Source organism: Hermetia illucens, chromosome 6 (assembly GCF_905115235.1).
Source record: "Hermetia illucens chromosome 6, iHerIll2.2.curated.20191125, whole genome shotgun sequence".
NCBI classification, from domain to species: domain Eukaryota; kingdom Metazoa; phylum Arthropoda; class Insecta; order Diptera; family Stratiomyidae; genus Hermetia; species Hermetia illucens.
In genome coordinates, this window is record NC_051854.1 from 45,689,091 (window position 1) to 45,703,005 (window position 13,915).

General features: G+C 43.2%; 1 protein-coding gene across 5 annotated transcripts in view; it reads left to right on the top strand.

The window, feature by feature from the left end:
* Positions 1 to 13,915, top strand: part of LOC119659665 (tumor necrosis factor alpha-induced protein 8-like protein) — a 151,602-nt gene that overhangs the window by 113,756 nt on the left and 23,931 nt on the right. The window lies entirely within an intron of this gene.

Below are 13,915 nucleotides of genomic sequence, written 5' to 3' on the forward strand. Positions count from 1 at the left end.
TGATTTAACGACGACGTTAAAATTGAATAAATCAAAAACAAAGATACCTAAAATAGACCATAACTTCAGGACTCTTGTCAACCATGGAAGCAAAGATATAGATAAAACTCGGAAACGTGGCACCTGTGCTACACTATAATCGGTAGCCGTTCTCCATGATTCGGAGGTTCTTTTTGGTGAGGTTTAAGCAATCCTTTGTGCGCATGGGTTCGTATCCCCCAATAAGCACCCTGGACTGCTCCATTCCTGGTAGACCCGCCCAGAATATTTCTCTCAATCGTTCCCCACTTAGTATGGCCACATCGATGGTTTGCGCGAGTAGATCCTGCGCCGCCTCGCAGTGGTTGAGGTTGATTTGTATCAACCTCATGGCAACACATAACCCAGCCTATTCTCACTCTCCCTGCTGCTAACAGTTTGAGTGCGTTCTCCACTGGTAGGCTGATGATGGCGGTTTGTGTTCCCCCATAAGCTTTCCTTAGCGTTGTCATCACTGACTCTTGTAGTCCGGCAAGATCGAACTGTTTCTCCAACGCTTCGCGAACCTCCTCCTTCGTCGTCATTTTATCTATATCTTTGCAGATTATAGTGATCTCCGGCCTGCTAGCTCTTATGTCGGCTTCCTGCCCTAAAGTCTTCCCGATTTGGCTTAAGAATTTGTCCGCGGTTACATCCTTGGATTTCTTAAGCTCCAACATAAGATCTCCCTTCTGGGACCGTCTAATGCGGCTGACGTTGTCTCCCAAATTGGTGAGTTCGGGGTCTGCCTTCACTTTCCTGAGAATGTCGGCGTATGACCCTTCGCCTCGTTTGGAAATGAAAATCACCTCCGGTCTAATCTTCCTCCGATAATTTCTTTTCCGTAGTTCTACCTTCCTCCAAGCTTCCGCATCCGCCTTTGAAGGTTCGATCCCTTTTCTCGAGGTAGCCACTGCAATATTTTCACTGGCAGCTTCAGACGTACTTTTCATGAACTCCGCCTTTTTGGGAGTTGAGTGCTTTTTTCTTTTCGGGGTTTGCTGGCCTGTTGAGTCATTCAGCTTCTCGCGCGGTCCCTTCCCCGGTTTCTCCCCTTTTGTGTTTTGAACCGGCGTTACTTGAGTTGCCTGGTTCACTTTTTCAATAGGCGACTTCCCTACTCGTTCATCCTGGGCCTTGCCGTGCGTCAAACGGATGTCTCTTATCATGGCCCTTATATTTTGGTGAATGTTCCTGCGCTTCTTTATAAACTCACACAGCTCCATGATCCTTTTACCTGAGGGCAGTAAAGGCAGCTCCAGCCTGATCATTGCCCAAAACATCGCTCGGGTGAATCGGCGTCAGTGATTCTTCCTCATCGAAGACTCCCGCTATACGCTTCCCACTGGGGGTAGCGATCGTGGGAGCTTGTGCCCGTGTGGGAGGGGATCTGCGAAAAATCGAGCTCCTTCCGAACGGGTCCGTCACTGGAGCCAGTTCAAGGCGTATATTTCCGCCTAGAATATGCTAATGTACCTACCCATTGGCTCCAAGTACATTTTCCTTGGACCAATAATACCGGCATCCGCTCCCTCTGCTGTAAAGGATCCGTCAGTGTACCAAGTAATCAGTTGCTGATTTAAGCCGCATGTCGCAGCCAGCTTTCGCAGTTGGTCTTGTTACTCCAACGTGTTTCAAACTTGTTATCAAAGTGAAACCTCGTTGTCATGCTATCCCTTGGTAGCAGTAATTCGGGATACCGCCTAGAAACAATATCAATCTTCCTCCGATTTAGGCAGCTCCCCGCCTCACTGATACTCCCGGCCATCCTGAATGTTGCTCTCCTTGCCTGCATCTGTATATGCAGATGTGGGGGGGGAGGGGGGGTTAATCCGAAATTAACCTCCAGGAATACCGTTAGGCATGTCCTCATTGCCCCACTGATACACACGCAAGCCAGTCTTTGGAGTTTGTGTAATTCCCTGGCATGTGTGCTGAGTTCGGCTCTTTCCGCCCAGATTACCGCTCCATAGGTGATCATTGGCCTTATTATTGCAGTATATATCCAAAATAGTATCTTCGGGCTGCAACCCTATTTTTTCCTGTTATGGACTTACAAGTCATCAGAGTCCTCGTGGCTTTCCGACATGTGTCTTCTAAAGTAATTTTTGGTCTAACGTTTCGTTTCACCTGCATGTCATGTAACCTTATGACTCTTATGTGATCAGGTTTACGTCTCATAGTGAATGGTATTATGGGGGTTTTGGCTGGGTTGATCCGCAGTCCCACCTTCCTGCACCAGGCACTAGTAACCCTTAGTCCAGTTTGGATTCTATCACATAGGGTATGTTCATATTTGCCCCTACAAATTAAAACAATGTCGTCCGCGTAACTCTGGACCTGTATTCCAGTATTTGCTAGCATGTGCAGGAGTTCATCCACTACCATGCTCCACATAAACGGCGATAGTACCCCGCCCTGTGGGCAACCTTGAGTAGTGTTCATGACAATTAAATTTGTACCTATCAGTACTTATATTTGCCTACTTTCTAGCACTTTACCCATCCAGAAAGCCAAGGTGTTTCTTACTTCCTAGCGGCTCAGGGCATCTTGTACCTCTGTGTGGGATGTGTTGTCGAATGCTCCTTCGATATCCAAAAACGCACACCGTGCTATTTGTTTTGTTTCTATGACATCCCGTAGTATATTCGCTAGCTGATGCAGAGCGGTTTCATTTGACCGTCCTGTCCGGTAAGCGTATTGACAGTAATGTAGGGGATTACGCCTTAGAACGTTAGTTCTAATATAATTGTCTATGACCTTCTTCACCGTTTTGAGTATGAACGATGTTAGGCAAATTGGTCTGAAAAATTTAGGGTGAAAAAGATCCTTTTTACTCGCTTTCGAAATAAAGACACTTTTGCCCGTCTCCATGCCCTTGGTATATATTCCAGTGCTATGTTCTCCCTTACCACCCTCAGAAGAGACTCTAAGATGAGTCCTAGGCCTCTCTGGCTTACTGCTGGGAAAATGCCATCTACTCCGGGTGATTTCAGTGGTCTAAAAGTTCCACTGCCAACTTTAGCCTAGCTTCTGAGCATACCTCTTTTGCGAGTTTCCAGTTCTCCTTTCTTCCCCTTTTATTCGTTGTTGGGGTGTCAGGCAGAATGTAGTCGCTTGCCGTCGTGGGGTAGGACCCCGGGAAATGAGTTCTAAGAAGCAGGTGTACCCTGTCCTCCTCATTCTCGATAAATGTCCCATCTTCCTTTTTCAGACAAACAGAGGATATTGTCCCGTCTTTGGCTGTTCCATCCCTTCACAGAATTTCCTGAAGCTGTTTTGCCCGGTTGAAGAGTTTTCGTGTCTCTGTTCTCATTCTGGCCAGAAACCCCATTGGTGCAACGCAATAATCGCGATTCTTTTTTCGTAGTTACCGAATTTCATCGTGTTGTCATTTACGCGGTACTGACCTTCGGAACTTGAAAGTCTGACGGAAGTGGGGTATGATTAGGTACTCTCCGTGCGCAGTGCTACCAGTTTCGGCGGCCTAACATTTCTCGAAACAGCAAAATTTCCAAAAATGCGAAATCGCCCGATTTTCGTGGGCAATACCTTGATCGAAAGGGGAGGCGGCGCAGATTTCAGAAATCCAAGAATTTTCGCGCTGCGATGGCGGGAACGCGAGATATCGCAGAAATTCGGGCGCCGGAGAGGCTGGCCGAAATATAAAAAAATTGCAAATTTGCACGACCCCCGGGTCGACAAAATGGCCAAAAATGCAAAATCGTCGGATTTTCGTGGGCGATACCTTGATCGAGAGTAGAGATTTTCGCTGTTTTTTTAATCACTCGCGTCAATGTGACGGAACCTGTATAGACGCAATTTAACTTCTAGCGCATTCTTTGAAATTTTATAGGGAGAAAAAATCGTTGCGCATTTTCTAACGCGCCGCTAGTTGCGGGAGAAAAATTCCGCGCATAAAGTCTTGTGTTAGTGCCGTGAATATGATGTAGTTCATTAGTGTGTGCCCACGTAGTTGCGGGGATGCGGTATTGCACAACTGTTTATGGTTTTTTATATGGACGGGAAAATACTCACAAGAAAACCATCTAAGCACCACCGACGCACCACTACATCAAACACCTGGATCAAAGATAGATAGATATTTCGTGCCCCTTTGCCACTGGATTTGCCCCTCCTGTATGCAGTATTTTTAAGCGGATGGTATTTGTTAAGGCCAAGATTGCCAAAGACAAGCAGTGACTTGAAACTAAAACTATTGAAGGGCATCCCCAAATGAATTACTAAAACTTGACTCATCTTTCAAGTATCTAGAACCCCTTGGAGAGTTATTTGAAGCAAAGACGTTGTTAGATGTAGATTGAACCAATATAAACGCCTGTTTACGACTTGCTCCTTTCCCATAATCCTTGGCGCGAACAAGTTTTCCCAGTCCTGCTCTAAAAGTTGATTTCCAATTCTGATCTTTTTCAGGTTTTATGGGAATTCAATCAAAATCGGCACATTAAAGGCTGCAAAGCAGGAACAGTAAACATTGAAAGTTCACTGCCGAATGACCTGAAAAAGTCATTCAGACCATAAACCCCAAGTGCAAGGCAATCATATATTCCAGCAAGGAGCTTACCAATATTGCCCTCTCACCCTAATTATTTCCACCAACCAAAGAACAATTTGAAGGTGGTCTGCGAAACCTTCGGGAAAGTTTCGCTGTCATGCCATCAAAATTTAGTCTGAAGCATAAAAAGGAATTATTGATCGGATAATCTAATATAGTGAAAATTGTACGTGCTTCCATGAATACATTCGCATTCGCACCGTAGGCCAAAGGCAGAAAGGAAGGATATTCAGCCAACCGATAATACATTGTGTATCACGAGTTTATGTGGAAAACTGCCAACTAGTCGTTCCCACCGTTTACAGGACTTTTTTTTTCCTTTTAAATCGATTACCTTTTCCTTTTTTATGGTTGCGTGTATGAAATAGCGTAAACGAATGAATACATAACTTCTGGCAGGCACAGTTTTTTTCACGAACGTGGCAGGTACTTTTTATATTATCTCAAAATCCTGTCGGGGAGGCAGCCATCGGCGAAGGGAGGTCTACATTCACATTATCTAAAAAAGAACTAGCACGCAAGGATCCAGTTTCATTGAATTTCTCGTATCATTGTAAATACAGGGCGTTGGATTCGTGGTGGTTGTTTTTTTATAGTCGAAGTAATTAAGTGGTTCAAAGGAGTATGGCCTACTATTTTTTAAGTCTAACTCTTTTTTGACGAATCTAGCTCCGGACGTATATATCTCGTAAATGGACTTTTGACAAATATGGGACATTGGGCTTCCTAAATTTTTCAAAATTCACTAAAGAATTAAGTGGCTTTAATTTTTATGCAATGCTAATTAAATAAAATTTAGAGGAGGATAAGAAAGAGAGGTCTCCTCCTCCCTCGGAGTTTTCTCGGGGCCCCGGGATAGAATTTTCAATAAAACAAATGATAATAGCAGGGATCACCATAGACTTCGTTTTTCCCCGTAATTTTCAGCCGAAGCTCTCTTTTGAGGCCAACTTAGTAGCACCAATACCATTTGCATGGACCGGTAGAGATGGTAATCACTTGGCGCCAGGTCCGGACTATACGGTGGGTGCGATAGGGCATCCCATCCGAGCTCCCGTAGTTTCTGACGGGTCATCAAAAATGTGTGAGGCTTGGCGATGGTTCGGGCCGGCTCGCCGCGCTTCGGCCACAATTTTTTCGCTTGAGGTTGTCGTACGTGATCCACTTTTCATCACCAGTCACCAACCGCTTCAAAAATGGGTCGAATTCGTTCCGTTTCAGCAGTGCATCGCAGGCGTTGGTTCGGTCCGAAAGATTTTTTTGCGTCAACTCATGGGGCACCCAGACATCCGGTTTTTTTTGGAATCCAATCTTCTGCAAATGGTTCCAAACGGTTTTATGGTCTATACCAAGTTTCTGACCAATCGAGCGAATGCTCACATGCCGGGCAACTTAGATGATTTCAACGATTTTATCGGTTTCTACGACGATTGGCCTACCAATACGGGGTGTACCTTCGATATCCACTACACCAGAACGAAATCGATCGAACCAACGCTGTGCTATGCAAATCGTTACAGTGTCGGGCCCGTAAACTTCACAATTTTTTTCGGCCGCCTTCGTTGCATATTTACCTCTCAGGTAGTAAAAACGTAAAATATGACGAATTTCTTGCTTGGTGGACTCCATCTTTGATGCGCTATAACTTGAAACTGAAACGTACGATCACAATATTATCAAAAAGATACTTGTAGCACAGATTGTCGTCTTCAAATCGCCGAATAGTATGACCCGATGCGATAAGTACAACACAAGATATGTTTAAATGTCGTCATCTATTGACAAAATACGACATTTCTTTTTCCCTAACCCAATATATTTCTAGCCTATTGTTAAGGATAAATTCAAGAAGGTATTCACCTCTTGGATTAGTGTTGCTGCTTCCCCAGATCTCAGAATGAACTTTGGTATCGCAACCGAGTATAAGTGGTAGCACCTTACCCTCGCAGAACTTCGCCAGTCTATCGTCCTTTGTCGCGCAGTCCACCAGTATAAGTCCGTATACCACGAACGCAAGGTACGCGCTCCATCCCTCGCACATCTACCTGACGATAAGATCTTCGATGATTTCCTGCTCCTTACGAGTGAATCAAGTGCTCTTGACCACACTAGTATTCCTACCGGCGGGCTCCTGGCACCTACCTTCACCGCTAACCCATCGGGATATTCGCTTTCTGGAGTTCGAATTAGCGTTTCTTGGGAGCATTCCCCTCTTGTGGGCTGATCTCTACTGCTCCCCTTGTCTTTAATTCCATTGTTGAAAGCTTGGTTCTCTCCAGAGTCTTCTTGAGGATCTCTTCTGGTTCCAGACCTTCCTTCGGGTAACGCAGATATCATTTAGCAACTGCACCACTAAGTCCTGTCTCCTTCCTGACATATGATGTACTTTTGCTGGTCCCTACCCTATGCCCAAATACCTTTGATTGTTGTGGTTTTCGCAGCAGCCCAATATTGAGCTTGGCTCTACTGCTTAACTTCTCAACTGCTCGCTTCTTGGGCGTAGTCACCTGTATTACGCCTAGTAGACCAGTTTGTGTGCGATGCATTCCGGTTACATGCAAAAGGAACTTGGCTTTTCAAAGCCAGTTTTTGTTCTGACCTTTGTTGGAAAGGCAGAAAGTGCGGGGGGTTGAAAATGATAATTTCTACAACGGACCCATTCTCAGTAACTCAGAAAAATCATGAAGCTATATTACTGCGTTTTTGAGATATTGATTAGACACCCCCCTTGGATTTATCCGACATTTATAAAAATATAACATAGGCTTTAGTATAAACTTTGATGCTAAATATACATACAGGGTGCGTACGGTATTTGAGGACATACATAAACCATTATTTTTTTTTTTTCAAATAAATGTCCGATCTGCACAATTTATTCAACAAGTGCAGTAAGTCCTTGGGGGTTTTAGGTGAGTACCTGTCTCGTAGACTTAATCCCACGGTTTTCTTAAGACACGTATTGATTTTGTGACTACAATCAGAGACCCGCTGTGACAAGCAACAACGGTACCAGTCTATGCCGAGTGCTTGGCTCAACATTCATACTGGTGGATGCAAGACCTACCAAAATCTCTACCGAACTGGGAAGTACGGCACCCGTGTTGAAAGGCAACATCACGCTGAGACCCGAAGGTCTCTGTTCGTTTGAACGCAACCACAACCTGCATGAAGCTCCCACTAGGGGGCCAACCGCAAACAACCGAGCTGAACGCACATACGACAGGGATTCTCCTGAAGTATGTGAGTCCAGCGGCTAATCCGGTTCCCATGGTACCAATATACCCCTGGTAAGGTTTCGTGACTATTGCCACTTCAGATGAGTCCCCGTGCAGATTCGGGTCTGATCGCCCTAATTAGGCCCTTGGAGCATTCGCCTACTGCATCACGGCCGGCAAACCAAAGTGAATACAGTGTCTCCTGGTACCACCACTATGGAGTTTCTCTTCGGCCACTTGGTTTTGGTTCAGCCGACAGGGTTGCCGCCCAATCTTCCTCCCCGCTACCTCTGAGCACCATTCAACAAGTGCAAGCAATCATTGATGAGGACCCTTCAAAATCAATGAGGCCCTTACGAGGAAGCTTAATGTTTCCGACGGTCATACCCGTCGAGTTGGCCACGAAGATCTCCGGTGTAAATCCTACGTTATGCGCAGAAGACAGTTTATATTGGAGCAAACACGAGAATAGCGAGTTATCCGATTAAAACGGCTTCCAAACATAATTAGCATCCTGAAGCGCCTTAGATAGAATGTTTTTTTTTTTCTACGAAAAAATGTTGACCAAGACCAACCGCGTCCGGATGGCTCAAGTGGTTAGAGCGCTGGGCTGTCGTAGCGGAAGGTCGCGGTTCAAATCTCGCTGGGGGCAGAGAAATTTGTTATCGTGATTGGATGTCGGACACCAGTCGACTCAGCTGTGAATGAGTACCTGAGTCAAATCAGGGTAATAATCTCGGGCGAGCGCAATGCTGACCACATTGCCTCCCACAGTGTACTGTGGTGTACCGTTACGGTCTTGAATAAAGTGCTCTAACACACTTCAAGGCCCTGATCCAATATGGATTGTTGTGCCAACGATTATTATTAAGACCAACCGCAGAAATGACAGATTGCTATGTTACAATCCTACAGAAGTTCCTGTTGTCATGCACACGAAGTTTCCAGCCACTGTTATGGGTTTGGGTATTATGAGCAACAAAGGACATGTCACGCCACCACATTTCTTTACTCAGGGACTTCGAGTAAATCTTGTTGCATATAGCAAGGCTCTAGAGGCAGAAGTGAAATCCAGGATTAATAGTTTTCACGGTGACAACCCATATATATCTTTCTGCAAGACTCTGCTTCTTCACACAAAGCGATGGCGAGACAAGATTGGGGGTCGAAAATTTCCATGACCACATAACGCTGAACTTATGACCTGAAGGCTGCAATTAATATCGTTATGGTCAATATGAATAAGAAGCATTTGATTCGGGCATACAATCTTTTCCGGACCCGGGTTGAGGAAGTTTTTGCAGCTTATGAAAATTTTATTGAATTATTTTACAGATATGTAATAAGTTAATGTTGTGTAAAAAGTTCGTGAAGTTTCACGAAATTTTGGTCAAAGTGAAAGGTAATTAGTTCTACTCTCAAGTTGTCCTCAAATACTGTAAGCACCCTGTATATATGTATATTACAAGCTTAATACAAATGGAATAGCTCTGAACTCAAACATGCTTAAATAATAAACAAAGAAACCTTTTTATACCTGAAGGGCCGAGCTACCGATTTCCGACTTGTAAGGGTTAGGAAGTCAGTCGTATACCCCCCCCCCCCCCCCCCTCCTTCTCTTGTAGCACGGTAAAGTCAGCTTACTGATTGAGTCGAGCAAGTATCATTGAAGTCCCGATTGAATACAGTTGATTACCCGAGAATGCAAACTATCCAATGGGAATAGTTCGCATAACACCCTGGATTAGGGAAAATGTTTTTCGACCCCTCAATCTAGATCCGTAGCATTTTGTTAATAGTAGAGTCACCTCGTACAGAGTATAGGTATCAAAGCCTTGATCCATGCGCAGCCATATATCAACACCAAAGATAGACAGGTAGACTCCCAGAGAATTATATTCCACGTCAGTCTATCCGTTTGTCCACTAGAAATAAGTAGGTGATATATGTAATATTCCAAAAGTGATATCACCTTAAAGTGTGATATTACATTACCATCACCGAGCGCGATTCAAATTACCGCATTACCAAGTATCATCCCATTTCCTAGCATTATCCTATTACCTGGCATCACCCCATTACCAAGCATCACCTCTTTACTCAACATCATCTCATTACAAAAATGATGTGGTAATATACCGTCAACTAACATTAGCGCTCTTAAGATAATGTTTTGGACACCTCTACTGTCCACTGCTTCGCCCCTCGATTACTATAAATCTGATCCCAGCAAACTATAGGCTTGAACTAGGAACATTTTGCCAAACTGATGATAGGGAGTGAGGGTCAACTTTCCACTGCATCAGTCTAAATCTTCAACCGTGTACCATAGATTCAAACCGAATTATGTGCAATTCTGCCGGAGCAGTGGCTGGCAGATAGGCGTAGACGCCCCTTACGTTTGTGCCGGTAGTAAATTGTATACCGTAGACAGTATAAATTAATATATTACTATAACATAGCGAATCAGGGCATGATTCCGATAATAATAAAATTCCAGGGGACTCTTCCAAGATGATGAAATAAAACACATTTTACATTCATAAAACACACATATTAGGTGAATAACCATGCTTAGTCTCCATCAAAACTTTTCCTAAGGTACCATACAACAGTCCTGCAAATTGTTCGTCAAGCGTGGAAGCACACGTCAAGAAAAAAGTAAATATAAAGCAGAAAGTGTCTTATTGCTCCTTTGCTCGTAATAGACTTTGCAAAGCCAATTAACTTTGTGTGACTTTGGACTTATTATCTCGAGTACGGTTGGTCATGGAGCGTGAAATGCAGCCACTATCCGTGAAATATTCATTTCGTTCGTAGAAAGTTATAACATTAAATTGCAACGTGATCCAGGCATTATCATATCTTAGTTTCCATTTTAGAGAATTGAATATCTTAACTTGAAAATTTATGAAGTTTAAATAAAATATACTATCCTAAGTGAATAATCAGACATTTTGCATTAATCAATGGTTCCTTAAGAATTTTCATGCCAAAGGTAGGAATCATGAATTGATATAAGGGGGTCTCCAGAGCTTTGGCGTAAGGTATCTTTTTTGTCTCAATCGATTTTCTAAAAACGTTTCATCATCATCATCAACGGTGCAACAACCGGTCTTAGATAGGAATTCTAGATATCCCGGTTTTCTGCGTTAGTCCAACAATTACCTATGCTGTCACTTCATCTGAGGCAGGGTCTACTATGCCTTCTTTGTCCTCTTCTTGTCGGGTTGAATCATATCAACCATGTGGATTTAGTGATCCAGCCACCGCAATCTGTTAAACCGCATTTTATCCACAACCAGACGGTCGTGGTGTCGCTCATAATTTTCGTCATTATAGAGTCTGCGGAATCATCCATCCTCAGGTAGAGAGCCAAAAATTCTTCGGAGGATTCTTCTCTTGAACGCGACTAAGAGGTCGCAATTTGTCTTGCTAAGAACCCAGGTTTCCCAAGAATACATGAGAACTAGCAAGATCAGTGTCCTGTAAAGTAAGCAGGCCTGACGAGAAGAAGGTGAAAAGGAGGGGAATTTCCCCCGAGCCCGAAGTTTTCTCTTTGGCTCAGAATAGAAATTTCAATGAAAAAAACGAAGAATAGGGGCCTGCAGAATTTTCACCCTAGACCCGTATAATTTTCACCTCGGGTCCTTCTCCCGTATAATTTTCATCCCAGGGCCGGATTTCCCCTATAGATAAGAGAAATTATCAACGGTCTCAAAGTTGTATTTTCCTATATTTAGTGTTCTCGTTTGACCAGTGCCAGAATTTCATAGTTCTTATATGTCCACCGACTGCTGAACGGCTTCAAAGCAACTTGAGTGTCACTACGCAAAACCTTAAAAGGGTAGAGAAATTTAAAATGCTGCCATTCTGTCTTTTTAAGGTTTTGTGTGAAACAAAACCTTCTTAAAATCGGTTCAATGTCTGTCTGTCAGCCGATTTACTCGGAAACGGCTGAACCGATTGTGACGAAATTTGCTGAGAACATGCGGTCTGTGTGTCTCCTTAGATGCAGCAAGTGGCGCAATTTTCTGTTTAAAGGGAGGCTCCCCATACATGCGAAAAGGGGATGTAAATTTTTTTTTACAGAATATGGTCATGTGGGGTATCAAATGAAAGGGGTCGATTAGTACTTCCCGAAACTGACCTTATTTCTGATATTAGGTGAAACATAAGGGAAATAGAAATGTGCGTCTCAAAAAGTGAAACACTTCTCGTTCTCAGAATCTACCCAACCGCAAAATCTGAAATAAATCACACGATATCTCCACAAATAAAGTTAATAATAGTATATTACCATGTTTTATAAATTTATTCGAAACCCCCTCTTTAGTTCATTCGAGAAGTGCAAAATTTGACATCATTATAGGCGATAATATAGGACATAATTCTGAGAAGTTTGGTAATCCGGCTATTATTAGCAAAGTCATAGAAGGTCAAAATTTCGCATTTCATGTAAATTTATGGCACCCTGACGTGTGTGTATATAAAGTGAACCATGCGGATGTTTTAGCTTTCCTTTTTTAAGGTTTTGTGTAAACACAAAACCTTATTAAAATCGGTTTACTGTCTGTCTGTCTGTGCGTCACACGCAATTTTCTCGGAAACGGTTATAGCGATTGACATCAAATTTGGTAGAAAGGTGGGAACTGTGAACGCTCACGCATATAGTGAGTTACATCCTTTTACGTCGAATTTAAGGGGGGGTCCCCATACATGCAAAAGGGGGGTGTAATTTTTTTTTTGCATCAATTATAGTCGCACGGGGTATCAAATTAAAGGTCTCGGTGAGTACTTTTCGAAGCTGGTCTTAGATTTGACTTTTGAGGAAAAGGTGGGGACTGCGGGGGGTTGAAAGTGGTCATTTCTTTAACGAACCCATTATCAGAAACTACCCAACCGAAAAATATGAAAAAAATCAGGGGGCCGCCACTATATGGTACCTAGGCTCCGAAATACCCTCCATATCGATACCTGTTCAAATAAAGTTAATAATAGTATATTACTATAATTTTTAGTAATTGACATGAAAACCCCCCCTTAAGTTCACCCTAGAATGACAATTTTGCAACAATGTAGGTTACAGTATAGAGCATGATCCTGCCAAATTTGGTGAAAATCGCACTATTACTAACAAAGTTATACTAGGTCGAAATCGTCGCTCCTCTGCAAATTCAAGACTATGAATGTCAATATCACTTGAAAGTGGCTATTTTCACATAATATATGCATATTTTACGTGCTACATGCTAATGGGACAAATGCACACTCAAATCTCTTTATAAAGGAAATACACAAAACCTTTCATACCTGAAGCGTCTAGCTTCCGGTTTCCCGACTTGTTTTTAGTTTTTTTTATTAGTTATATTCATATATGCATATTTATGCGCTAATGAAGCTTGCGGGTAGTAACTAATTTAAAAAAATATATTGGGGCCGAAATTCGAGTTCAATATGTGCACAGTCTTAACATATATTCCTTAACGATTTATAAGGTGATCAATCGGCTACTCAACGCCTTTAAAGCTGCTTGGCTGTCGCTACCGATTGCGATTCGCCTGTCCTTCAATTGTTCATCAATCACTCAGGTTGTCACTCTTAGAACCACATTTACTTCAACGTGAAAAATGTTTGAATATTGTACAAAGAAAAAGCTTACCTGTCATTTTTATCTGAGAGGTAGACCCTGCTCTAGAACCATGCACCATGTACCTTACTAGGTTTTCCACCGCTAACGAGAATTCACTTGCTAAGATTAGTCTGAACATCAAAGTCGATGGTAAATGACCAAAGGTGGCTTGATACGATGGATGGGGATCTGATAGGGCCAAATGGTGAAACCGATCAAAACGAGCCGACCCCGCTTGTGAACGGGACAAAGGCTGAAGAAAACCTGTTCTCCGTCTTCGGCTGCTCCTTTACAGATAGGACAATCAGGCGAATCACCGAGACCGAACCTATAGAGGCACTTCCTTTACCCACCGTGTCCGGTTAAGAACTGAGTCAGATCGTACCTCGTCTGACCGTGGTTCCACATAGTCTACATACTTATGTCTGGAATAAGCCTGTGTGTCCGCCGGCCATTCTCCGCTTGATCCCA